The following is a 2840-nucleotide window of genomic DNA, read 5'->3' on the forward strand; positions in this document are numbered from 1 at the left end:
GTGTTTGAGAGAGAGGGAGAGAGTGAGAAAGAGAAAGAGAGGTGAGGAGGCAGACTGAAAAGTTGGAAACTAGAATACTGTGGTGGAGAATATGAACAGATGTCTGTCTGGTGAGACGAGGAAGGAGTGGAATACAGGGGGGAGCGAAAAAAAAAGCGATTTAACATTTTACGGTAGGTTTGAAATTTTGCAGCACACGGTTATTCTTCCTGATGTTTCTCTGGATGGAAACATCTGAGATGTGAGCTCCGTTGAAACCACAATGCATTCTCATGCGACAATACATGAAAATAGGTTTGAAGGCTAATTCTTCGGTTACGCAGTGTACGTTATCCACGAACCTCCTTAGGTTTAAATCCGCTTATGTTTTCCGGTAAATTATATATAATTACTATTAATTATTCTTTCTTTAATTTAGCTTTGCCAGGTTTGAAATACAATTCGCTACTGATAGAAAAGCGAACGTTCATTGTAATTACACATGGATACAATACCCTTGAACACAAACTGAAAAGTTGAGTCTCAAGTTCATTTGAAGCACTGAAGCCCAAACAATGTTTCTGCCCGGGATTGACCTGGGGACCTTTCGCGTGTGAAGCGAACGTGATAACCACTACACCACTGAAACCTTGCAAAGCAAGGCAATGCTTTGCGCTCTTGAGCAATGATCCGAAGCTCCACGCCCTGCTCTGAAGTACAGTAATAAGTACAAACCATTGTCCACCGTTCCTTACCGTTTTCATTGACAAGTATTACATTTATGCGCCATATAGAGAGAAATGTATTAACAATTTCCTCTGGGGTGTTGGTTCCGGCGCGACATGTAACAGCTAACTGAACGATGTTGCATATGTGGGGCAAGGAATTAACACAACTTCGGTACTCCAGCTTCCGGCAGTCTCCACAGGGTGGCGCTCCGGCCCACGTGCTAAATTTAACAGTACCTTTAAGATTTCTCACCCGATCTCTCTCATCCGTTCTCAGCACCTCAGATTACAAGTTAATTGAAACTAGTGAGTGAACCATGTGCCGATACATTTATAAACAACAGGACGCGTTACAAGCCAGGGTTACTTGTGAGATGATGCCAGCTGTGGAGTAACGAATCACGGCCAATCTTCCCACCGAGTCCGCACTGACACCAGACACACCATAACACTGATATTTCATTAATGATCACTGTTCAATCTGTTCCTTCGGATCGCAACCAGACCAAGACATCAACGGCCAATTAAACGACCTATTTTGAACGAAAATGATATTGGTAGCCATAGCCTTCAGGAACGGAGCGGCAAGTCGATCAGCTCCGAGGTCGCGGTAGAGTGATCTCTCTCCAGCCGGAAGGACGTCAGTAGAATAGAGGGAGGTGTCGTCTCTTTAACAGAGGCTTGGTGAACTCTGGAAACGTGAGAATTATTTTATAATTCGGTCCAGAAATAATGCAGGTTGCAGATTCATGAGAGAGAGAGAGAGAGAGAGAGAGAGAGAGAGAGAGAGAGAGAGAGAGAGAGAGAGAGAGAGAGAGAGAGAGAGAGAGAGAGAGAGAGAGAGTAGCATCCCGATACCTTTTGCGGCCATTGAGGCTACAATTAAAATCTCTTTTTTCGCGTGTGCCTAAAACAATTCCCCGAAGTAAGTAAATATTGAGTTTATTCGACAGCACAACGAACCAAGGTGAGGTGTAATTAGAGTGTTTCTGAAGCATGGTTTCAGGAAGAGTAAGGTTCGTTGCTTCGCCATTTGGTTTATTGAACTAAGAAGACAGGAACGTGGGGTACGCGTGATGGCTGGATTCAGCAAAGAAACCATCTGTCCAGACACCTTCAACAACAGGAAGTGAGGCTACGCGTGTTGAACTAAAGAACCAAACAGGGAGATTATCTGTAGCCCCGCGGGTATCCTTATTGAATAAGGGAGGATCTCCTGCAACGCTGATAAACTCACACTCGCCTGCTTAGATCAAAATCAAAGGTGCATCGATTCGAAGTTAAAGACAAATAATAAGCAGGGTGTCTCAGAAGCACAACATCAAATGTAACATTTCAGTGGAATGCTCAGCATGAGCGTCGTCAAGTCGCCTGGGCCTTGCAAGCATTAAAAATCACAAGTGCTCTAGGTGAGGCTCGAACTCACAGCCTCGGCATTTCTCCGCCGTGTACTGTCATATAAGTACCGCGCGCTAACCGATTGCGCCACTAGAGCCCACTGCTGCAAACGCGAATTTTTACATATGGAATGAAAATTTAGAAGAAATTTACAGATATTATAGAGCATAGAGCCTAAATATGTACTGCGCGTGAAAGGCCGTTCGGCCCACAATGTTTTGCCATAACCAGCTAAAAAGCTAATCAAAGGCACACAAACTCTAATCCCTCCTTCCTACCATATCCATATCCCTCGATCTTTCTTACATCCAAGTGCATATCGAGTCAGCAAATGGCACATCAAATACCACCTATAAATTTGCTGATAATGGAAACGTTGTTGGTCGAATCTGAAATGGAGACGAGAGGGCGAATAGGGGCAAAATATTTCAATGAGTGGTGTCGCAGCAGCAACATTGCAACGAACGTCAGAAAGACGAAAAAGATTATTGTGGACTTCAGGAAGCAGAGAGACACCAATCCTCATCGAGAGATCCGAAGTGGAGAGAGTAAGCAATTTCAAGTCCATGGGTGTTAAGATCTCTGAGGACTTAACCTGGTCTCAACAAATCGGTGCGGTTATAAAGAAGGCAAAGCAGCGACTATACAGTACTTCATTAGCGGATTAACGAATAAACTAAAAAAACAAACAAACAAACTTCTGGAGAGCATTCTGTCAGGCTGCATCACGGTCTG

At 44.0% G+C, this 2840-nt stretch overlaps 1 non-coding gene across 1 annotated transcript; it reads right to left on the reverse strand.

The window, feature by feature from the left end:
- Positions 1-2108: 2108 nt before the first annotated feature.
- On the reverse strand, positions 2109-2202 carry trnai-uau (transfer RNA isoleucine (anticodon UAU)). The gene is made up of 2 exons: positions 2165-2202; positions 2109-2144 (listed from the first exon to the last, which is right to left on the reverse strand). It is a non-coding gene; the product is annotated as a tRNA-Ile (tRNA).
- Positions 2203-2840: the final 638 nt, after the last annotated feature.

The sequence above is a fragment of the Hypanus sabinus genome, unplaced genomic scaffold (assembly GCF_030144855.1).
Source record: "Hypanus sabinus isolate sHypSab1 unplaced genomic scaffold, sHypSab1.hap1 scaffold_1636, whole genome shotgun sequence".
NCBI classification, from domain to species: domain Eukaryota; kingdom Metazoa; phylum Chordata; class Chondrichthyes; order Myliobatiformes; family Dasyatidae; genus Hypanus; species Hypanus sabinus.